This window comes from Pelodiscus sinensis, chromosome 1 (genome assembly GCF_049634645.1).
Source record: "Pelodiscus sinensis isolate JC-2024 chromosome 1, ASM4963464v1, whole genome shotgun sequence".
NCBI lineage: Eukaryota > Metazoa > Chordata > Testudines > Trionychidae > Pelodiscus > Pelodiscus sinensis.
The window spans coordinates 285926582-285951167 of record NC_134711.1 but is presented as its reverse complement, the minus strand read 5'-3'; the positions used below and the strand labels follow the sequence as shown (position 1 = coordinate 285951167).

The window sequence follows — 24586 nt, the reverse complement described above, 5'->3', positions numbered from 1 at the left end:
CTGCATTGCCACAGGTAATGGTGATCACAGCACCCGTTGGCCGTGGATCACTGTTCCTTGCCAATGAGAGCTGCAGGAAGTGGTGTCCTAGTTCAAACTGCTTCTTGCTATTGGCCAGGAATGGCAATCCAGGGCCAACAGGAGCTGGGATCGCTGGTACTTGGCGACAGGAAGGTAAATATAGCAGTGACCCACCAGGGGCTAACCCTGGTGAACCACCACCATATTATTGCCCACCCCTGGTACAGAGTCTAATTCAAAGTTCAGTGAAGTAAGTAAAAATACACTGGTTGACCTTGGTAGACTTTGGATTCAGCCCATAATGAACACTTCTGAATCCTGAAAAATAATTAAATAAAAGTAACTCAAGCAGAGGACCTTTTTAAGAAGTTAATTTTCATGCATATGTTCAGTTTGTTATCTTGATTGACCCATATGATTCTCACCTACTTTATATTTCTAAAAACTCTCCAATGAAGTGGGAATTAAAGGATTATTATTATAAAGCTATTTGTAAACGAGTTAACGAAAACATTACTTTGCTATACATGTCATTGAGTACGGGTCATTAAACAGGATGGTAAACATCTTTTGATACATCTTTCTTTAGTAGGCAATTTGTAAGCTATTTTCATTTCCATGTATATGCAGCATGAGGGGATAGAAATAAACAGTAATTAAAATAACGTCTTTTCCTGTGGGATTTTCCCCCTTCATTCTTCTTTTGCACTTGCTATATTATATTTCTTTTGCTTTTAATCGTTTTATAGTGGTGCACTTGCTTTTGTTGTTAGTCTCTGTATCATTTTATTTTAAAAACTTTTTTCAAGGACATATGACCTTAAAATAAAATAAAATAAAATAAAATAAAATAAAATAAAATAAATACTTCCAGCGGCTCAAACCTAATCATCCAAGATCATCCTGGAAAAGATCTTTTAGGTAAGGTTGCCAGTTTTGGTTGGATGTATTTCTGGGGGTTTCATCACATTACACAGTCATTAATTAAAGACTAATCTTTAATTCCTGGAGATTACAGGACAATCCTGGAGAGTTGGTAACTCTGCTTTGCTCTCAATCTTGCAGTTTCTTACAGATGTGCTTAACTTTAAACATGGAAGTAGTTCCTCTGATGTCAGACTGCTCCCATGATTAAAATAAAGCAAATATTTGAAGGTTTGGGGTCTTAATTATGAGCATTCAATCCCTTACATGAAGTAAAAATTTAGAGTTGTATACGTAAGGTTCGCTTCCTGCAATGAGGGTATGTTTTCTTCTAACAGACCTAAAAGAAGAAAATGGAAAAGAACCAAGATCTGTTGATATCATGAAATTGCTCATGAGAGAGATACCAAACACAATCTGTTTACAGCATATAATTCCATTTATTCATGCATTTTTAGATGATGTAGTAGTATAACAGGAGCAAAACCTCACAGTTTAAATATAATGGCACATCTTAACAATCAGTATTTTGGCTAGTAAATTTGCAATGGTGAACAAGATGGCTTAGTATGTGATTATTTTAACAGCAGTCCGTTATTCTATATATTATGTTATTGCCCATTAAATCTTATTAATTCTGCAGATTTACTTCTAAAAAAATTATTTTCTCCCTTCTGCCCCAGGAAAGTGTTCTTTGCTTTGACAGAGAATTGCTACTGTTAATGCTTCCATTTATCAAACTGAACCTGAAAACCTCTTGTTTGTTTGTTTAGATGTTCTGGTAGCAGAGACTTTTTTTTAAAGGTTGAGAGTGAGGGGGTAGAATAAATAGGAATGCTAGAAACAAAGATGATGGCTTCATAGATTATTAAAGACAGTGGAAATAAAGGGAGAGAATGTGGCGATACGAAGAAAAAAAGAAGAGGACAATGAAATAAGAAAAGGAGAGGGAAAAAATAAGTGGTCTCCTCAGTTGAAGTATACAAGGCTCCTACAAATAACAGTGGAAGATTAATTTTTCACATGTTGGGATGAGATTATAACCTACATGTTTTATTCTATTCTGCTTTTTTTTAACTCTTCCAAAATGTGTTTTGCCTAAGATTTTTTCTCTGATTCTTGCTTCCTCTCTGGAGCTAGGGTCTCACTTTACATGATCATAACTTTCCATAACAGCTATGTTTCACTGGAAAAGTGGAACTGTCAATCTTTTATTGTCAGCTGTAAAATGTGTACATGCAGGTGATAGGTCTTTCTTGGAAACTAATCCATGAATCTAAAACTGAGACTGTTTTAGACTGAACAGACAATGATTGAATGAATTTTAGTGAATTTACAGCAAAATACAAATACCACTTGTTTCTTTGACTTAAGCTCTTTACACTAATGCACACTGACACATCCTGCCTCTGCTTTGTGAGCATATATGGGTGAGTGAGAGAAAAAGAGAAAGAGGGTGATGTGATGTGTTCACTTTATAGTTTGGCATGGCACTGGGATCGTAGAGGAATGGAGATACATGAACCAAGAGAGTTCTTTAGTCATAATGATTTGAGTATGTTCAATGAAGCAGACCCTAGAAGGAACCATACCTTAAGAAAAATCCATAGCAATTTTTAAATGATTAAAAAAAAAAGAGGCTACCAGGAAAGAGTAAAATAAATATAGTAGGCATTAGAATGGAGTAGATTACTCCACTTCTTCCAATTTAGAGGTCTCTTCTTTTCTTGAGAACAGTGATCTATTAGAGGTAGAATCTAAAAAGTCAGAAATGAAAACTCAGGAGAAATTACTTTCCCTTGAACATTATGGAACTTAAGGTTTGCTAGCTGATCTTTTCACAATAAAGTTTTTCCTGACCTCAGCTTGCAGCAGGAATAGGATGAAATAATTCCACTGATAGTGACATATTTCCTTGGTACTATCAAGAAAGGAACCAAGCCTGTCTTGTAATCTAATCAAAACAGTAAATCAGAAAGGAATGGATAATCTATGAGCAAGTAACTAAATGGATAGCTCATGACATTTTCTGCCTTCCAAAAGGCACCTTGGTTCCTTTCCATGATCCCCATGATCAAACTGGCTGCACCAGTAGATAGAAAACAAAATATGGAGTAAATATAGATTAAGATTTTTTTAAATGAAAGACCAAGTAAATAAAAAACTTAAATCCTTTTTTATGAGAAATTAGGGAGCATCAGCAGGATCAGATCTGTACCACCTGCTTCTCCAAATGAATATGGCATGATTCAGGATTGTGTTTAGCAAAGTAGTTAAATACGTGTAGTTTTCCCATGCATTGCATCAGGGGTGGCCAACCCATTTAACAAAGAGACTCAAAACAGCGACGGAAAAAACGCGAAGAGCCACACCAGAATTGTCAAGGGAAAAAAAAGGAGGCTGTCTCTTTAAGGAGCAAGCAAGCTTAGGCTTTTTGGCCATATCAGGCTCCTGTTGATGTCGGGCATCTTGGGCACCATTTTGAATTGCTGACCTGGTGAACACAGGGGAAGCGGGGGGGGGGGGCATTTCGGGGGTTTGCGAGCTGGATTTTTGGGGGTAAGAGCCGCATATGGCTCGTGAGCTGCGGGTTGGCCACGGCTACATTACATGTTGCAGGATCAGGGCCTGCTTATACAAGGTATTTGTCTTCAGGTTGCCAGTTTCCCCAAGAGAGTATTCATAATAGCTAGTATTGCCTGTTTTTAAGCATGTAGTGGGCCCCCGCGTCCCTTCCTGAATGATCTTCTCATCCAGTACAGCACCAGAGGGGCCACTGAAGTAACAACCCATATAGTTGTACTCATAGAGATGTGAGTTCATCATCAGCCACAGAAAGATCAACCTCATTGTCGTGTTGTTCACCACATATCGCAGGGGTATAGTACAAGAGTCAGAGCATCTCTTTCAAATGAACATTTCCTCAAGGTGTCAGACAATTGAAGGTCAAAATATTTTCTGTCTCTTGTGGATGGCGTTAGGCACAGCAATATTCCCACAGTCAATATGTAGAATCGAGGTCACAGCAGGACTGGGGAACTTTTGGCTCGTGGGCCACTCTCAGTTCATCTGGGTTACCTGCTGGCAAGCCACCAGATGCTTTGTTTACCTGAGCATCTGCAGGCATAGAGCCCTGCAGCTCTCAGTGGTTCTCAGTGGCTGTGGTTTGCTGTTCCCTATCAATGGGGGCTGCAGGAAGTGGTGACCACTCGGAGCTGCAAATGGTTGCACTTGCAGACACTCAGGTAAACAAATCATCTGGTGGCCCATCTGTGGCTAACCCTGGTGAACCGCACATGCTGGAAGTTCCTCATCCCTGGCCTATAAGGTATCAGAGATACATTTTGGGGTTAAGTATCAATGGTGTACTACTACACATTGCAGAAATCTCCAAGTATAAATAAATATTATATGCTAAAATAAGCCCTAAAACCATTATTATGACTCCATCAGATGAAGTTTCTTAAAAGCCGGAACCTGATGGGTTTTGTACTTTTCTCTCTTAACCCCTCTCCCCCAAAAAAGATGTATTCACAAAAAGTAATTAAAGTTAATATTCAGAGTCTTGCTTAAACCCCAAGTAATAGGAACCCAGAATTTACAGATGAAAATTAGCCCTCAACTCATCTTGTTTTTGGATATTAAATTGAAGTCCAAAAGAATAATGGGTGATCTTGTATATTATGCATTTGTAGTCCTTAGGCACAATAGGGTGAGTTAAGGACAGAATGTCAGACATAATTTTCATCTTTAACTCTAAATTTGCTTGCTGTTTTGGATTTATGTCAGATTATTAATACTTGAATGTAGCTTTTTCTCCAGTTTACTTTTTTTTGGAATGTCCTTGGCATGCTTTTTTCCCCCTCTCCAATTTCAATAGTGTAGAATTCTGCCATTAAACAGTTTATCCTGTTTTCTTTCTTCTTTATTTTAAAGAAAACACTTATCCTGTTAAAAATGAACAGAATACTGTACATTTAAATGTTCATTTCAGTTTTGTAAGTACTTCACTGTGTTTTATTGATTACCTTTATTACATATTGTCATATTTTCTAATGTGTGAACAACGTATTTTTGGGATGGTCAGTAAATCTATCTTCTATCCAAATACCCACTTGTAAAGATCAGCTTTTTTCCCAAACAGTATGCTTGTCGATATGTTTATCTTAGCTTGATTTGTCTTGCGTAGGATAGCAGTTTGCTAAATGTATTTCAAAAATTGCCAAAGGACTTTAGTTCAAAAGAAAATGAACATCATTTTCCTTTCTTCTTCATCTTGCTACTGCAAAAATATTAGCCTATTTTGAGAATATATACCATTGATTTCCATTTGTGTTCTGTTATTAAATTGGAATACATATTTTACACCTAAAGCCAGTGCTTAATGTAATGAAGGTAATTTCCCAGAGAGAAACACTACTGTGTTTGAGAGAAATGTGCCTTAAGATTTTTCTGATGCTTCCAAACAAATGGAGGGAGAATAAAACAGTGTCTTCTATGTTTTAGTTTGTTTGTAAATGCTGGTGATGTACATGTGCATCCCAAGGCACTTGAGCATCTTGTTTAGACATTGTTCATTTGAAATTAATTCTGCTGTGAATATTTCAGGATGGCATATTGTACGTGTGTGATATTTGTTAAAAACAGGCTAAATGAGACAGTGACTTATACCCCTTTCAGCCCAATTGACTCCAGTACAGAGTTTAGTCTGTTGTTTCAAATGCTTTTGATCCATGCTAGATATTTTGGTTTGTTACTATAATGTGGAGAGAGTAGAAACCTATAAGCTTTTTGTTGCTGTTCTTATTACTTTTATATTAATTGTTGCTCCACCCTTATTTCTTTCCTTCCTTTAGAAATTTTTGAAGTGGTCATGGACTGCCCTGGAAGGGGTGGGGCCAGGACACTTCCATGCTTCCCCACCCAAAGACCCATGAAGTCTTTGCTGGCTGTTCCCTCTAGGTGTCATGCCCCTCGTGGTAGGAGACTTTGCGCCCCCCCTCTCAGGTCAATGAAGGCCTGCGGAGGGGAGCACATGAAGTCTCTCGCTCCCTGGCCCCGCCCTGCAAGGAAGCGCCACGCTTAGTCACCTGCCAGCTAAGCAGCTGCTGGAGGTTGACTCTTAAGCACTGCATGCCCCCGGAAGGGCAGGAGGAGACTTTGTGTGCTTCCTTTCACCCCCAAGGCCTGGTTGGCCTGTTGGCGGGTAAGTGCACAAAGTCTCTCACTTCCTACTCTTCAGTGCACAGCGCTTGGAGTGAATCGCCAGAGTTGACTCTAGGGGTATGTCTACACATCAAAGTTAATTCGAAATAACTTTAATAGCGTCTACACAGGCAAACCGCTATTTTGAAATAAATTTGAAATAGCGGAGCGCTTATTTAAAATTTGGTAAACCGCATTCCACGAGGAATAATGCCAAATTCAAAAAAGCTAATTCGAATTAAGCGCTGTATAGACACTTATTTTGAAATAGGGGGCCTCCAGCCCTTCCCAGTTTCCCTTGGTGGCCACTCTGGGCTAAACCAGGAAAACTCTTCTCTTCTCCCCCAGCCATGGAGCCCTTAAAGGGGTAGACTCTGGCCACACTGCATGTGCCACATCCAGGTCTGCCAGCAGTCGCTGCCCCTGACTCAGTGCCCACAGAATGGGCCGGGCAGCCAGTGCCAGCCAGCCGTCCACCGCCCAGTCCCCCAGCTCCCATGAGCTAGCCAGAAGCCGGAGACGGCAGGCACCCTCCTGGACCAGTGTGGAGATCATGGACCTCATAGAGGTTTGGGGGGAGGTCTCCAATGTCCATGATCTCCGCACTGGATGGAGGAACGCAGCCGTGTACGGCCGCATAGCTGCTACCATGGCCACCAAAGGCCACGTGAGCACCCAGGAGCAGGTGCGCATGAAAATTAAAGAGCTCTGGCAGGCATATACAAGGGCCATATGGGGCAGCTCCCCTACAGGGGCAGACACCTGTCCCCATTTTGATGCCCTGGACCACATTATGGGGGGCGGGACGGTCCATGCCGCCCCAGGAGCAATGATCCAGGAGCAGAGAGCCCTGACCAGGGCGTGGAGGAGGAGCCACAGAAGCCGCTACGGAGGGTGCCACGCCGCCAGGACCCCCGAGCTGACCCAGCAGCTGAGCCATCAGGGTCGTCCGGAGAGGCCACAACATGTGAGTGCCATCATTGTCCCCTTCCTGGGGGAGCAGGAGGGAGGGAGACCAGGAACCGCGCGCGTGGGCCTTGCGTACCACGGATCACACAGCAACCTGTGCACGTGCGAGCACGTGCCGTGCCACCCCTGGGCAGGTGGCTCCAGCTGTCTGCCACACAGGGGCCTTGGCCTGATAGCCACATGCGTGTGTGAAGAGACATGACATGCTCCTGACCCCGGGGCGGGACACAGCAGGACGCCCTCCCTTCACAAGCCCCCTCTACAGAGAGGCAGGGGACATCTCCCCCCCCCACCTCAGCCGCACTATACACAGCACAGGGGCATGGGAGTGGTCTCGAGGCAGCTCCCACTCCTGGGGATAGCAGGACATTCTGAACATGGCCACTGTGCAAGCACAGCGGCTCTGACTGTGCAGGGCACGGTCATCCTCACCTTGCAGAGGGGGCTGGGCTTCACCCACTGTGTCCCCAGGGAGAACTGAACACTTCTCTTGTTTCTCCCACAGCCGCACAAGCTGCATGTGCAGGGTGCACCACCCCACCCAGGACATGCTCCCTCATCCGAGGGCTCCGCAGGTCCACCCGAGCAGTGCAGGTGTACTGACAGCAGCACCTGGGGGCACTGTGAGCCCTGCACCGCACCCTCCAGAACTGGATGCAAGAAGACCTGCAGCTCCGATGGGAGCGGCTTGCCCAGGGCCGTGCCATCTGCCAACACCTGCAGGCTCTGGTGCAGAGCGGGCTGCCTCCTGCCGCTCCAGTGCCTGCTGCCTCCCCAGCTACCGCTCCTCCTCCCACTCCTTCTCCCCCTCCCGCTTATCCCTCCACTCCCTCCTCAATCTCCACACCCTCCTCCCCATCCCTCCTGGGATGCCGAGGCCCCTGCATCCACTGTGCTGGGAGACAGTTGGCCTGGAGAGCTCCCCACCATTGAGCTTCTCCTTTCCCTTCTCCCCTTTGCTTCCCCCTTCCAGCTCCCTCCTCCCAGGTTTCTCCCTACCCTCTCCCACCTCCTTTCCCCAATCTCCCCACAGTTTCATCCCTCCCCCCCCTCCGAGTTTTGTTAAATAAAGACAGTTCGTGTTTGTGAACAAACATGCATTTTATTTGATATCATCGAGGTAGATAAGCAAGCAGGGAAACCTGAGAACTGGCTGTCCGGGAGCGGGGTGGGGGCCCTTTAAGCACAGACCTCAGTTAGCCTCAGGCAGCAGCCACACAAGGTAAGTCCTGACCTGGTGCCCTGCAGGAACTGGTTATGGCCAGACTTAAATATGATTCACAGTCCACTCAGTGTGGACGCGGTATTTTGAAATAGCAAAACGTTATTTCGAAATGCATTTTGTGTATAGACACGTTATTTCAAAATAAGCTATTTCGAATTAACTATTTTGAAATAAGATATTTCGAAATAATGCTGTAGTGTAGACATACCCTAAGCTCTGCGTGCTCCCCCGTTCCTAGGTCCTGATTGGCCTGGAGGCAGAGGAGCAGCAGGGCTTTCACGGGCCAGATCAATCCTCTTGATAGGTCAGATCCAGCTTGCTGAGGGCCTTTTGCCCATCCCTGATTTAGACTGCTGTCATGTTTACCTTGCCCCTTGTTCTTCCTCTTAATACATAGCAAAGTCAGTGAGAAGGAAAAAAAAATTAGTCTGACTAGGAAGCCTCCCATTGTTTATATTAGGAAAAATATATTACATGAGGCAAAAAGTTAAACTGGACAACTTCCGTAGATTTACACAGCCAATTAAGTGTGTGCTGTCTTTCTCTCTGCATGCATGCCCTTGTGCACTAAAATCTAATTTATGTTAGTAATGTACACTGTTCCTGTTTAGTGACCTGGGCTCAAGCTACAATACATTCAATACACTGTGACAGTGAAGGAAGAAGACCTACATATATACACATGCGTAAGACTGGGTTGTTAAAATGGGAATGGCAAGGTAGAGTTAAAAAGAATACTGTCTGGTCTTCAACTGTAGGGAGACAAAAATCTGATTTTAGGATATAGGCTTGTTCTTGCAAGGTCCTTGAACAAATATTAAACTGCTAGGTGTCAGAAAGGCCTGCCAAGTTCGCAACTAATGAGAATTAATCTGGGTAAGAATTTTTCAAATTAATAGTGTATGAAATTGTAGACACTGAATTCTCTTGTCTCTTTGCTGCTTTTATTAGCTTTTAAGTATTTAATAGTTGGGAATCTGTCAGATAGCTGGAGGTGAATTTATTTGAAAAGGTGTTAAAAGTAGGGGGCTCGTTTTCTATTTCACACCTATTTTCTGAGGTTTGAGAATGAGTTTGGCATCTTTTAAATGGATGTGCACAGATATAATGCAGAAGTAGTAGATTTTCACAGTGCTATTCTCTGCAAAACAATTTTTATTTTTGGTACGTATGTGCAGTATATACTGAAATGCTTTATATGTTATGAAGTACATGTACTATATTCCCTACCTTATGCTTGTATGAATAAAATGTAAAGGATAATTCTGAATTTCTGTGGTGCACTCAGATTTAGAAACACTAACTGTACTTTGTCAGTTGGCATGAAAAAAACTAACAAAAAACCCCTCCTCCAAAAAACAAACAAACAAAAAACCCAAACAACCACCACCAACCTCCAGCAATAGCAACCCTGGAAGACATTCTATCAATGTGCCAACTGTTGTGTTCATGCTGTTTGCTGTTCATTGTGGAAGATGCTGCAAACTACTCTATTGTATGTACAATGAGAAGTCCTGGGGCACCTTATAGACTGAGGGTATGTCTACACTACCACCCTAGTTCGAAGTAGGGTGGTAATGTAGGCAACCAGAGTTGCAAATGAAGCCCGGGATTTGAATTTCCCGGGCTTCATTTGCATAAAGCCAGGCGCTGCCATTTTAAAATGTCTGCTAGTGCGGACTCCGTGCCGCGCGGCTACATGCGGCACGGACTAGGTAGTTCGGACTAGGATTCCTAGTCCAAACTACCGTTACTCCTCGTTTCATCGCCCGCCAGGCTTTTCACCGCCTGCCAGCAGACCAGGCTTTTCTCGGGACACCTGTGGTAGAGCAGCTGGGGCGCTGTCGGTTGGTCCCGCAGCACCGCTCTTGGCAGCGGCTGAATCAGCAGTGGCTGAATCAGGATGCCTGGGGCAGAGCAGCTGGGGTGCTGCTGGGTTGGTCCAGTAGCGCCGAGGAGCGGCGCTACTGGACCAACCCAGCAGCACCCCAGTTGCTCTGCCCCAGGCATCCCCAAGTCAGCCGCTGCTGAAACTGACCAGCGGCTGACTACAGGAAGCCCGAGGCAGAGTTGCTCTGCCCCGGGCTTCCTGGAATCAGCCGCTGATCAGTTTCAGCAGCAGTTGACTTGGGGATGCCTGGGGTAGAGCAGCTGGGGTGCTGCCGGGTTGGTCCCCGCAGCGCCGCACTTCGGCGCTGCGGGGACCAACCCGGCAGCACCCCAGCTGCTCCGTCCCAGGCGCCCAGATTCAGCCGCTGTTGAAACTGATCAGCGGCTGATTCCAGGAAGCCCAGGGCAGAGCAACTCTGCCTCGGGCTTCCTGTAGTCAGCCGCTGGTCAGTTTCAGCAGCGGCTGAATCTGGACGCCAGTTCCGACTAACATACAGATTCAACTTAAGAACAAACCTACAGTCCCTATCTTGTACGTAACCCGGGGACTGCCTGTAACATTTTGCACGGGACAAATTAAGCTAAAGGCATAAGAGGAGTATAAGAATGGGACATTATGTGAGTAGCTCTTTGTTTTGTACTTACATCTGGATTTGAAGAAAATAAATCAAATAAGAAATCAAGTGAGTTTATAGGGGAGGCAAATACTGCAGTGGCAGGAAGAAGTCCTTCCCATAATTTAGCCTTTATATTATCTGTCCACTTTGGAATAGCTGATATAATCCCCAAGGAGATTACCTGGATTCCTGGGGCTGTCTGTTGGCAGCTCTGGGAGAGGCACACTGAGTTTGCCTTGGCTCCCCCTCCCTACCAGGGACAGAGTCTGCCCGGCAACCCATAGGGAGTGAGATGCCCCTCCCAGGGAGTTCAGGAGGTGGAGGAGAAGTCTTTGTTTAAGGAGTCTAGAGCCAGCCAGGGCAAGGGGAGGACTGGCTGTATGGGAGCTAGTAAGCCCCAGGCCTGCATGCAGGGTTTCCCCCTGAGAACTATCCTCTAGGGACCTGAAGGCAGGATCCCTCAGCTGGGTTTTATTTCTCCACTGTTGATTCCTAGTTTGTAGAGTTTGCTGGGAGGCTTCCCCAGCCAGGCTCAGTTGGCAGTCTGGCTCCTTGGGTGAGACCAGTCACCACGTGGTCAGCTCTGCTCTGTCTGCTAGTTCAGGGCTGCTGCCTGCTGTGTGTGTGTCTGAATGCTGGGGTAGGAGATTACAGTTTGAATTTTAGTGCATTTGTGTAACCTGCACCTTGAGCCTTTCACCCCTTTGTGGTGAGGGGAAATTCTGGGACCAAAGCAGCCTGATTCCTGCCTGAAGAGGATCCCTGCCAGAAGAGATCAGCCCTCTCCAGTGACTGAGTCATCTCTGAACCTGAGGCTCATTCATGGAGTGTGTGAGTGCACCATCTTTTAGTTAGTAAGTCAGGGAATTTGTTTGGGGATTTTGTTACCTGCTGCGCATTAAACCTGTGGAGGGATTTACTGCCTTCTCCTGCTCATGAGTCCTTTGGACTGTACTGGACCAAGTCAGCTCCACTGCTAAACCACCGCAGAGAAGAATTTTGGGGTCATAAATTATCAAGGGCCCCAACAAAATACACGTACCAAGGGGACACTCATCTTACAGTTGCTGGACACCAGTGAACCTAAAAATAGTGTTTTACCCTGTTATGTTATATTTGTCTCCTGTTTAATATAATTGTGTTTAATATAGTGTATGTGTTATTTTCTTAGAGTCTCCAACTATCTGGCAAGTACGTGGGGATTACCCTGGGTTAGAATTTTCCTCCCAACCTGCCCTGGTGACCCTGCCAGGAAGGAGTGAGGGAGGTGGAGGCACCGCCAAATAAATCCATCGGAAAAAATAAAGTTGAGTGGGTGGCGGGATCCAGAAGAACCCAGACCTATCCATCAAAACCTGTAAGCAGATTGGCATGAAAGAAGGTAGCCAGGTGGAGAGGGGCGTTACATTGATGAGTGATAGAAGGTGGCAACAGTTCTTCCTTGACTTGAATCATAATGGCTGCTATGCAAGTTTTAAGGAATTAGGCAGGCAGTCCGGTTCTTACTACATTTAAAATGCAGAGGCGCAGTGGGGATAGGTCCCGGACTTGACGCGAGCCGGGACTAAGCTGGGCTGTCTTCCTTTATTGACTAATCGAGTAGTTGATAAAAATTCTATCGACTACTCAATTAGCCAGTTAATCACATCTTAACATCCCTAATGAAATGGACTGTTTTATAATGAGTCATGAATAGGGAGCTGATGTAAAGCTGGTGATATTGGCTGTACGTCAGCCTCTCCTGTCCCAGTCTTTTCCTCCCATTATCCCCACCAGTATAATGGGCTCTATGTATATTTTTAACAAATTTCAACTAAGACAAAACACTCTTCCTCTCCTGGAGGGAGGATTAGAAAGCAAACATATGATATAGATCAGTTGAGTTTTTTAATATGATACTGTAAGGTGGCTAATACTGTATTGATGAGCATGGTACAAAAACCTACACAGAATAGAATATGTGGCAAAGCGGGAGCACACTCAGCACTTGTGAGCCTTGCTAGCATGTAATGGACCTTAAGGCCTATTACAAACTGGCACTAGTTAGAGCAGCCCTCAAGCCATTCCAGCTTGCACTGGAGGCTGGATCAGCTTCAGAATTGAGTAGTGGGAATGGAAAAAGTGATTTAGAACCACCTTTGTCTCTTCTCTCCATTCAGTTGCATTGAACTCTGTTGCAACACAATGAAGATTATTTAATCCTACGTGAAGAGGTTAGTTGACAAATTAAACAAGGAAGCTAAAAATATAAAAGGGAGAAAGAATAAAATATGGAGAATTTCAGGCAAAATTATTAAGTTAAATTAGTAAATTAAAAGGGATTAATAAACTATTCCAGGAAAAGTATTTTCTAAATTAAAAAAAACTATAGTGGGACAGGAAAGAGAAAATACTTGAGAGTTAATTACTATTGACACAATATTTCTTGAGTACAGATCCAGGCCTTGTTGCTATGATAATAAGATGAAGTTCAGCTGAATGCAGAGGGCTCCTCCAAGGTCCTTAGCACCACTTAAATTGCACGGTAAGGGCTTAAGTAGGGCTTGTGTGGCATGTAGGGCTCTGTGTGGGGGTTAATTTCAACTATGTCGAAGATGTTAATTCAGTTCATTAACTCAATTCCCTCTAAGAAAGCTGGAAATACAGTCTCCACAATATACACTGCTGCTGGAGAGACTTTCCTGGGGAGGGAGAAGCATCGGAGCCATTTCAGTATCTTTACATGGCTTCATATACATTGTCATATACATCTAGAAGGATATTCTGGACTATTTGAAGAAGGGGGAATAACTGAGAATGAATAAGAGTGACAAAGAAGTTATTTGCCATTTTGAGACGTAAATTCTGGAGGCCATTAAAACTTTAACCCAGGTGAAAATATGGATAAATGTGAAATGGAAATGTGTGAAATTTTATAAACAGCTCTGTGAAATATTGATTCAGTTACCACAAGTATCCTTTTGATCAAACTCTCCAGGCAGACAGTCATCATTTACAACATAAAGCTTTCACTTATTTTCTTCATCCAGTTTATTCCAAAAAGCTTGGATTATTTTTTTTTCCAAAATGATACTAGGTTAGTTTGGCCACAAGTTAGCTCTTCATTTCAAAAGGAAAAGGGTTTCCAACAAGTTGTGCCCTATAGGACCTGATTTTGAATGATCCTCATATGAGCATCCTCAGTCCCTGGTGAAATGTGCCTGACCTTATGAGTTGTCCAAGAACACATTAACTTAAGTAGGAGAGAAGCATGTTCTAGGTCTTTCAGGACAAGACACAGTAAATGCCTAGAAAAAGGAAAAGTTAGACTCCTTCCATATAGGACTAGACAGTGTGACCATAATTGCATCCTCTCTTGTGCCGCAAGGTAAGGGAAATGCCTACTAAGCTGAAGCCAGCCTCCAGGACCTCATCCTTCAACATCTGTGTTCCTCAGGAACAATGAAACTACCTACCTTGAGGTTAAAACTTGAGTTTGTTGGCGATAGTGCTTTCCTGGCTGCTGGCACCTGCATACAGCACTCGTTCCCACAGGATACTGGAATGACTGCTTTCAGGCTCACAAGAAAGACTCATATCTTTGATCACTCAGACCCATTTCCATTCAGCGGCACACAATTTCACTCAGCATTTATGACAGAGTAAATAAAAGCCCTTGGAACTCCTCACCAAGGCTCAGCAACACATTGTATCATTGCTGTGCAAAACAGTTCCTGGATGCTGTACCACTCTGATCTGGCAGGCTGGAAATTCTGTCTAATTTATATTTAAAAATACAGGGTTGTAATTTAAATTGAATATGTAATAATACAGTCCATACACTAATCTCCGTGGACTTTATTTTCATAGTACTGTACATCCATTATTTTACACTGTCCTGCAAGTTGGGACATGCCAAAGAATTTGGGAGCTGATAACGCATCCTACTTTTGAGTGAGAAAAACAGGTGGTTTTTGTAGTTGAGCAGGAAGATGTTCAGGCTTTTTGGCCCCAAGAGAAGTGTGGAAGGCAGATAGGATTTGCAGGATAAGCACAGTAGCAAAAATGAACAACAATGAGTGGTGAACTCTGTTGACATTTTAAATTGTTACCTTTACAGATTTACTCTCTCATTGAAATGAACAAGGTGGAGACCTCACGGGCAAGAGCAATACCAAAGATTGGATGCTTCTGTGGGCTTTTGCCCATGAGGTTTTTAGCAACTGTGGGAAGGGTGTTGTAAGAAGTCTCCATGAAACAGAAGTGAGCTACTGTTTTGTCTTTCCTTTGGTCTGCATAAGTCACCAGTGTCAGCAAAGATCTGAGTGGTAGGTCTTTCCATTGCTTAGGAAATGTGCTACCCTTCGTGGCTGAAAAATCTTGCATGTGCTTGTGATGCATCTGATCGAATGGAATCAGTAGGAGGATAGGTAATGTAACTTGGATCGTATTAATAACAACATGAAAAATGGGTTCTTTCCTGGTGTTCACAATGTTATTTAAAAGACCTAATGTGCTGTCACGTATGATTTATGCAAGGCAGATACGTTTCTATTACATTTGGAGCAGATATGTATTACAAATAGTATATTGTGATTTTGAATATACAGATACTGCAGTGGTGTGAGGAGATATCCCAGAAAGACATTTCTCAACAGTAGACAAGGACTCAGGAGACCTGGGTTCTGTGCTTAACTGTTACTGGCTGCTGGTAACCTTGGGTGAGTCCCTTCACCTCTCTGTGCCTCAGTTTTCTTCTCTCTAAAAGTAAGAGACCTTTTGACCTCCTTCATATAGCACTTGTGATTTAATGATGCAAAGTGGTATGTAGTATAAGCAGTTAGGTGATATTATTCTACAGAAACCTGCAGCCGTTTATTGTCCTCCAATAAAAAGTTTACATATTTATCTTTTTAGACAAATGTACACTAGAAGACAGTCTTTTGCCTGGTTTATTAAAAATGCAAAATGAACTGAGATGGAATATGTGTAATTTGAGGGAAAACCCTTTATGAGAGATCTCATTTGGAAGTTATGAGTACCCTAGATTTTTATAGAATTCAGTGACACTTAATATTGTATAATTGTGCAATGTTTTGTGAGCAAAAACAAAAAAAAATCTACTGAATGGGATTCAAATCTCCTGCTTTCTAAAATCAGGGTACAATCTAGCTGATCAGCTGATCATCGGCACAGTGTGGCGGCAATTTTTATTTTAATGAAGTGGGGATTATTTAAATCCCCACTTCACTGACTATGCCGAGTAAACTATTTTACATGGTTCCGTCGACGGATCTGTGTAGTCTAGATGTACCCTCTGTGTTTTGCTTTTCTACAAGGCTGTGCAAGTAAAAAGGAGGAGTGATCTGCTGTACTATTGTGTGCTCTCTCACAGGCATTCACAACTACAACATTGACAGGAAGAATGAAGTGCCATCCTTTAGCTTCATCTCACCAGAAGTGTAGTGTTGTCTCGTGATGATTTCTCCTGTTCCACTGGTGGATGGGATCTTTAGCTGGACTCCTTGAGCTAATGTCTTTCAACACTGTTGTTTAGTTTAGCAGTGCTGGACCGCTATGTGTATGCAGTAACTAGTTGTTGGATTCTGTTCAAATCATGTATGCTATATGCTCATGTATGGTCAACCCAAAGTCTGGAATTCTATTATCGAGTTTCCAATGTGAAAAGGGGGTCATTCTGTTAAAGCATCATCAAATTGGCTAGAATAGGTTAGGATGGTATTAGATAAAATATTTTCTTGAGACATCTGGGGAGCATGCCATGCCAAGTACTGAGGCTGAAATGTTCAAACTTGGATGCCTAACATAATTGTAGCAAAATGTGTTACCTTTATCCTTAAGCATTGCTTTCACACTGATACTTATAGATTTGTGTATCTTGATATCTTAAAAACATGTAGTGCTGTGGTACCTAGGGGCACATCTGCACTATGCAGAAGATCGACACTGCCGTAGTCAATCTTCCAGGGTTCAATTTAGTGGGTATAGTGTAGACCTAGATCAAACTCCCAGGGTGCTCTCGTTGGCATCGGTACTCCAGTTCCTCACGAGGAATAAGAGAAGCTGATGGGAGTGTTTGCTCCCGCCGGCTCCCGCTGTGTGGATGGTGCAGAAATGTGATGTAAGATACATTGACTCCAACTATGTCATTTATGTAGCTGGAACTGTGTCTCTTTCTTCGACCTTGCGGTGTAGTACTGATGAGGCCTTAGAGATTGACAAAAATATATGCAGTATTGTGAGCTTGTTAGTTGCTAAAGTTCCACAGGACTACTCATTGTTTTTAAAGTTACAGACTAACACAGCTACTTCTCCGAGACTTGATATCGTTCCTGCTCTACTTGCTTAGCCATCTAAATTTATACCTTTGCTTCATCTGCTGTCTATTTAATACCTCCAAGTGTGTTGCTGAGCAAAACCACCCTTAAACATCTCTTTAACCTCCTTCCTTGACGCAGAGCTTCCATCTGCTTCTCCTGTCTGTCTCGGCCTTGACAGTAAACTGGCTCATTCCATATATCTCATTAGTCCTTCAAATTTTGCCACCTTCACAACATTACTCATTGCACCACAGCTTCTCTGTTGAAATCCTCATTCATTTGTCCATTTCCTCTTGCTTCAGGTAACTGTAACTCTGTTTCCTCTGGTATTCCACTTGTCTAGGATTGCTCTTTGCTCTCTCCTGCCATACCATTGTGCAGCTACTTGGTACTGTGAAAGGATACATTGGGAGTCAGCCACCCATTTGAATGCAGTAGTTGCAAAATTAACCGTGGAGTGCAGGAAGCAAATCGCTCTCAGAGTCAGTCAGACTGTATATATTCCGGGGCTGTTTTAAGTATTACCGTGCAAAGGAAGAAGTTTGAGAAGCTGCAAACAGTAACAGAGCCTGTATTTCTGTCTGCTGCTTGGAACCAGGCCTACTCTTGCCTCAGTGCAGGAGAGTAGCAGGAAAGTCTGTGGCTGGAATTGCTACTGGTGTCCAAAGCAGCATCTGCATTCCTTTCCATTGCTCTCAGACTATTCCTAACCCAGTTGGAACAGTTATAATATCTCATTTGCCAGCACGAAGGATGTAAAATTGCTGTTATCTGGCTAATCATGTAGCTAATACGATTAGTATCAACTACACGCTTAGTCGGTAAGGGGCCGCGCTGCAGAGCCGCAACGGGAATAGCTTCTGGAGCCATGATTGAGCAGTCCCAATTCGCACCAGCTCCAGGAGCCACCCGCACTGCGACTCTGCATTTTAAATGTGGTAAGAGCAGCATCTTGGACTAGCGCAAGCTGGGATTGCTTGGTCCTGGCTCACGCCGAGTCTAGCAGCCCCTGTTCACAGCATCCAGAGCTATCTGCAGCCAGGAGCTGCTACTGGAGCAGCCCCGGAGCACTGCCAGTCCTGGCTGCTGTGAACAGGGCCTGCATGGTGGCAGTGTAACCCACGCACCTAGTGTGGTTACTGAGCAATGCAAGTGGTACCTAGACCACAGAAACAGTTAAGATCAAAAGACCTCTACAGCATGGGCTGGGAGCCAGCGGGCTTTTAGCTCAGAAGGTAGAGGATCCTATACTCTACTTCAGAGGTCCCAGGTCAAATCCACCTGGTGGAGATTACAGAAGCAGCCCCTGACCATGGGGAGGGCCCAGCTCCCTGCTGGGACTTCTGCAGACATGGGCTGCTGCTTGAGCAGCTTCCCCCATCCCCTCCTGCTGCCTCTGATAGAGACAGCAAGTGGGGGTCAGGCAGCACCCTGGACATGGTGCTGGGGGAAAATTGACTTTTAAGCTGGCTCCCCCCAGAACTGGCTCCTGTTTCCCACTCCCCTTTACTACCTCTCTTACAGAGATAGCAAGGGTGGGGGGAGAATATGCTAATCAGGCAGTTGAGTAGGTGACTACTTGCTAACATCCCTAGCCTGCACATTTTAGTTTTTCATTGGCTATTAATAACTGTATTTTTGTTATCTTCTGTAATTCTTCAAAACAATATGTGGTGCAGCACACTTTCATTTTTATAGATTGCTTATTTACTCTTCTCTAGGGATTTATTTACATTATAGATTGAATGTATCTAATCTGGTGCTCTCTGATCTGGAAACATCTGTGATCCGGCATGATTTTGGTTAGCCAGATGTCCAGTTTTCATGAGTGTGGCCAAGTTTCCCATAGCCCCATAAAGTTTGTTTACAGTCACCAGTCCTGGCTCTTAGTGTTCTGCACTGTTATTTAGCTCTAATTTACCCCTACATGTTTTCTAAGATCCCAGTAAGCAGTGGAAGTGTTGTCAATGTTGTCTAGTGGCATTACCCTCTCGTGGGCCAGCAAATTCTCTGGTTTGGCACCGGTCCAATCCCAAGGGTTCCGGACAACTGAGGTTCACCCTACAGTACTGCCTTGGAGTGTTGCTCATGGACCAAGACCCCATTGTGCTGCATGTTGTACAATGAGTGAACAAAATAGCAGTCAGTGCTCCAGGGCTTACAAACTAAGCCCCAAACACTTATTAGTTTTGGAATGTAGGGGACCCCCCCTCATGTCCAGAGGGTGCCCCTCTTTTCTGTAGCCCTCCCCGCAGTGGAGAGAGTCCCTACCCCTTTCGTTTGGGGTTCTCACGGTATCAGTTGTACCCGTTGTACCGCACCCGAAGAGAGGGCCTTTTGCTCTCGGGGATTATGTTGGGGTAGGGGGACCTGGGCCCTGAGCCCTGGGGAGGGATTATGATGCTCTCCTCTCCCTATTGGTTGGGATGCCAACCCGTGTCCTGTAACACGCCAACCTGCTGGCCTAACGCCCTGCTCCGAGCCACTTCCTACCCCATCGACGGTTCCTGTTACCCCCACAATGGGTTCTTGGTCCTTTCACTCCACTCCCCTGCAAGTCTTCCTGATCCTGGCTCAAGCTCGCAGTTCTGGGGTCGACGGGGGTCACGGTCTGTTGAGGTGTCTTCCCCGCTGCCGGTTCCAAAGCTCTGTCGCTCTGGTCTACCCATGAGCCTTCACGATCGGCTCCCCTGCACTCCTGGGAGCCATCGCCACGAAGACTCACTGCCTCCCCCTGGACATGGAGGCCACCATTTTTAAAGGTTACGGTGCACCGCTGACGTGGCCATCGGGCATCCTGTGCTGTGCCTGACTCCTTCCCCTTCCACCATTCTTCCCCTCGTGGGGTTCCTAGGCCGCCTGGAAGGCCCACGCCTGCGCCCTCCTGCCGACCCAGCCTCCCCGGCTGTCTGCCGACATACGGGGCTCATCCCCCCCTTGCCCCAGCAGCCCGGGACACCTGTGCCAGCACATCCTGGCTGGCGCGGTTCTCCACGGCTGTCCACCAGAGCGCGGGGCTTGTCTGCCCGGTCACATGGAAGCTTTCAGGTTATTATTCCATTGTCAGCTGGAGTTTCCTTTCATGGATAAATAGTTGTTGTTTGTACTTAGTAAATAGCCACATTTCCTGAAGGAAGTAGTGTTTCTAATTCCCTCTTCTAAATTACATCTCTTGAAATAGACTGTAGAAGAAAGTGTCAAGGAAAAGACTGTACCTGTTGTCATTCAATTAAAGTCTTTTGCTCTGGTCTTGCACATCTCTCATTAGTGTCAAAATAGCAAAAGAATTTGCCTTTAAATAGCACTGTGTTCTTTATGCTTTGTTTAATGAGAAGTCTAAAACTGCAGATCTATTAATGTTGTGCATTAACGTGATTCATAAACATTAGGATCTATTAAACACTTCATAAAGCCTTTAGGGAAACCTTTAACAAATGTTAGTTTGTATTTATAATTTAGAATCCATTAGAAACTGTGTTATCATTAGTTTCCTGTCAAGGTAAAATGTTGCAGAAGAGTAGAAAGGGTGACCTAACATGACCTAGAATGAAAGTCTGAGTGAAAAGCTGGTGTGTAGGCTGATTCTGATCTTGCATTTAAAATTGGTGTCTCAATGGACCCTTGACAATATACATCTAAGCAAATTCAGGAGAAGCAAGAGAAAAACCTAGGTAGAAATTGAGGTTAGAGTTGTACAACTATAATAAAAATATAGTGGAAATATAACCTGATTGCATATTAGACTGGCAGAAAACACAGCTCAGGACAACATAATACAGAACATGGCAAACCTTAAATATTCAAATCAGAAACTTGCTTCTTTGCATTTGCAAAATCTTGGTATGAAAATCTTGTAGCATACAAAAACTAATCTAGCAGTGTGCCTAAGTAATTAAAGCAAAGTAAATAATCTCCAGTGTTCTTATTCCCCATAGAAATGGTTTAATATTTTATCTTTCAAAACTAGTTTTCTAAAAACTCATGATGTCTGTGTAAGAGTCTTCAGAATTTATGCATGTATTTCAATGGTGTGAGAATATCTCTTGTTTGCACTTTGGGAATGGCCCCAACTCCACAGAGACTTTTTTCATAGAGTAGAGTATACAGAGCATAAAACCAGCAATTGAAATTCCTAAATTGGCTGTTAGGATGTATAAATTGTAGAAGGTTTTTTTTGTACTGGTGTTGGTCATTCAATCGATAGTACTTCCTTTAAGTTAGTGATGTATCAAGGCCACTGCTGTTGGAGGCTGTGGGTGTGATTCTGAGCTCTCATTAGGGCAAACTATTAGTAACTCCATAGAAGACAATTAAGTTACCTCTCTGTAAAACTGTTGTGAGATAAAGATCAGACTGTCTATCTTTTTGTTTGAACCATACATATTAGATCCTGATTACTTATGGCTGTTAATGTTCCCTTGATACTTTTTCACAACAGAAGTAATATTATCTAAAGTTCTGTGGGCAAATGTTAATTTGAGTATTTGCTGGCAGATTTGGATGCCTACATTTCTTGCATGATTTCGGTTGGCTCCTGTATCCTTATTTTTGTTCTCCTTAACTGTTATTGTTTTGTACTGCTAAACAAGCAGCCACATTTGCTTCAGAGATAGCTACATTTCAGTGGTGGTTGAAATGAACCAGATCCAGTGGTTAGGCCATTCACATAGGGCCTGTTCTGCCATAGACTTGTAACCTTGAGCAAATAAGTCTCTTTACCACGGTTTCTCACTTGTACAGCCCTATCTCACCAGGCTGTTGTAAGGATAAATGCATTAAAGACTATGAGATGCCAAGATACCATGGTACTGGCAGCCATATATGTGCCACTAATAGGATAGAAAATGGTTCTTGTATGTAGGAGTGAGTCTTTGTCTAGTGAAAATTGAACAATATGCAAAATACAAATTATTTATGCCACTGCAGATATTTAGACTTTCATTCTTTGTATCAGAGTTGGTTACAAGAAACTTCCATTGTGCATGTATGTGGCCATAAGGGGAAAGTAAAATTTTCTGGGATTATTTGTGATAGAAGGCACTGTGAAAAAATATTTTTGAGATACTGATTTATTTTTTTCATATATGAGCTACTGTCTGTGCAACAGACTGTAAGCAGGATCATGGTCATCAGTAGTATGCTTTGAATTACCAATTTTGATCACACAATTTGATTTTCAAATGTTAATTTGTCCATAGTGAATAGTGCTTCTCCTCAAGAGAACTTTCAGATAGATATGCTGAGCAAAATCAGTACAGCAGCTTCCTTTTAATGTTTCTTGACATTAACAGCTCCATTTTTCAATTAGAATAGGAAATAAAGTTGATTATTCATGTCCATGGGGTGACTGTACATTTGATCATTAGCTATAATGTAAACTTGAAAGGTCACTATAAATAAGGTTTTAGTTTAATTGTTCCTAGAAGGACCACCCTGACTCACTGTAGCTTTTTCCCTATGGTTAATAAACACTGTTTAAAAGAGTAATTTCTACATATTTATAAAGGGTTGGAATTTGACAACATGACCGTGACCTTTCGAAGATACTTTCTTAAAATATCACTATGCATATTCTCTTTGCTACAGTTTGCTTATTTTTAAACTCATTAATATAGTCTGTTACTTTGCTTGCAGTCAACATTACAAATGCGAGCCAGTCTACAAAAACAACTTACAATCTTCCTATTTCATATATTATTTGTAATAGCAACTAAATTTCTATATTATACACTGCAGATGGTGATATTTGAAGTAAATAGACTTTGGATAATAATAGCCCTATAAAAGTGACAATAATAAAGACTTGGAACTAATAAAAACTGATGAAAGAATCCAAAGCAAAAGTGTCTCTGTGTTTGTTTATTTTTATTTTGTCTAGTTATGCTGAACACCTTTTCCTCAAGAAAGAGATCTGATTATTTGTGCCAATTAGAAGTACATCACTGGTCTGAATCATTTGGTACTTTAGTTGACAGTTTGTAAGTGAATGGCAGAGAGTTCCTGTGTGATTTGTACTTTTAAGTTACCTCCCCCGCCCCACATCTATGCTTTTATGGAAAAATCAACAACAAGAACAGTCAGTTCTCTTTCACAGGCAATGTGCCCGAAAGTGCTTTATTTTCTAATATTGCTAATCTCCGTTTGCCCTGAGTTGAGATGTGCTGAATTTCCTGTTTGGGGTTAGTACCAGTGTATCATAAAGTAAGTGGAGAGGGGGAGCCTGAAAATGAACCTATTTGCTCTTGTCAGCTGCTGTGCCTGGTAATTCATTATACAGAAGTATTGGAGAAAAGAGCATTCCTCTAGACATGATGCCTTGGTTTCTGAGACAAATAGCAGATCAAATTCTCTCTCCCTCTCAAACATTTTTAAGGAAGGCCAGCAAGAAGTAGGCCTGGGACGTGGAAGAAAAAGTGAGCTATACTAGGCTGTTTTGGGAACCATATCGTGTTGATTCCAGATTGGAAGTTAGGTACATAGTCCACCCTTCTGCCCTCCCACTGTGTATAAAATGAACAACAAATGGGTGCAAATGCAACTATACAAGCCATGAGGAATCCACTATGGATTTCTTGCAATCTTAATGGCATGGATATTTTTTGCCATTTATTTTTAGATGTGCTCTGGTAGGCTGAAGCATACATGTGTTTCTCCAGCTGTGAATGCACATGAGATAGCAAACTAAGCCACCTGAGCAGCCTGTACAGTTTCAGTGCTGCCCACAAAGATGTGCATGTAAAACACAAGCATAATTTTCTGCTCTGGTGAATGATACCTTAGGCTGCTGTTCTAGCAGAAGAATACATATTTTTTGTCAAGGGAGACTTTCTCTTCTTAAAAATAAAAATGGGGACGATCCCAAGTAGGGAAAAATATGCATTGGACAAAACCAAGGGATTGAGGATCCCCAAAAAGAAATGGAGGGTTGCATTAAGTGCAAAACTCACAAGCTCTTCAAATAGCTCTCATATATCTCTATAAATGATTCCTCCATAAATATTGAGACTTAGAATGACATTCATCTAGAACAAAGTAGGCTGTTCTCCCTGGAAAAAAGAAACAATGGCCACAGGTAGGTCATAGTCCAAATAAAGCAGTTTCTATTTGGCCACACATTCCTTACAGTGTTGTATAGAGTATTAATCTATGTAGATTTATTTTAGTCTTTCTCTGTTCCTACTATGTCTACACTACAGAGTTTTTGTGCAAGAAGCCTTTTGCAGAAGAGTTCTTGCGCAAAAACTTCTTGCGTAAAAGTGCATCCAGACCTCAAAGTGCATCGCAAAAGCGATGTGCTTTTGTGCAAGAGAGTATCCACGCTGCATGGACACTCTTTCGCAAGAAAGCTCTGATGGCCATTCACAGAATGGCCATCAGAGCACCTGTGCTTTTTCTGATAGAGGTTTCTTGCTCAA

The 24586-nt window shown here is 43.1% G+C and overlaps 1 protein-coding gene across 21 annotated transcripts in view; it reads left to right on the top strand.

Annotated features, from left to right (window-relative positions):
• Window positions 1-24586, top strand: part of ENOX1 (ecto-NOX disulfide-thiol exchanger 1) — a 562199-nt gene that overhangs the window by 35661 nt on the left and 501952 nt on the right. For 3 of the 21 annotated variants that reach the window (XM_075918966.1, XM_075918979.1, XM_075918978.1), the window contains exon 2: window positions 15441-15551. The exons of 16 other annotated variants lie outside the window; for them this stretch is intronic. The gene's annotated coding sequence lies outside the window, so the exon portion shown is untranslated. Of the gene's footprint in view, window positions 1-15440; window positions 15598-24586 lie in introns of all 21 variants that reach the window. 2 more of the 21 variants (XM_075918969.1, XM_075918982.1) reach the window with 1 other exon arrangement.